Below are 499 nucleotides of genomic sequence, written 5' to 3'. Positions count from 1 at the left end.
CCGCAATTAAGACTAACTCGGCCCATCTCCTCTTAATTATCAAGTCACGCCAAACAAAGACATTAACTCGGGCAGGTAAGCTCTATCCCTACCAAGAGTAAGATCGATTTTAGAAATACGCACGGAACCCGTATTCAAAAAGTCATCGTTCTCCTGCCTTTTTTTTTTTTTTTAGTTGGTAGTTTTGCCCTTAATTCCGGGTTACGATAAGGCGAAAAGACTAATTATCAGATTAGTGGGAAAATGCCATAAGGGAAGCACGCCTGTGAAGGGGGGAAACTATTGGATTCTCTTGTTGTGGGAAATGCATTGTGATATGTTTTGTTTGTAAATATGGAGGATGTACGAGATTCATATGAAATGGATTACGGATATTCTATGGATATCTACGTGGACAGAATTTTGCATATGTGTGAGGGAATTTGCATATATATTGGAGCTTATGTGAGCGTTCATTAACTTTTTAGTATACAATATGGGCGGACGTGGGCGTGTTGTT

Source organism: Penaeus monodon, chromosome 15, assembly GCF_015228065.2.
Source record: "Penaeus monodon isolate SGIC_2016 chromosome 15, NSTDA_Pmon_1, whole genome shotgun sequence".
Lineage (NCBI taxonomy): Eukaryota > Metazoa > Arthropoda > Malacostraca > Decapoda > Penaeidae > Penaeus > Penaeus monodon.
Note: the sequence above shows the minus strand (reverse complement) of the source record.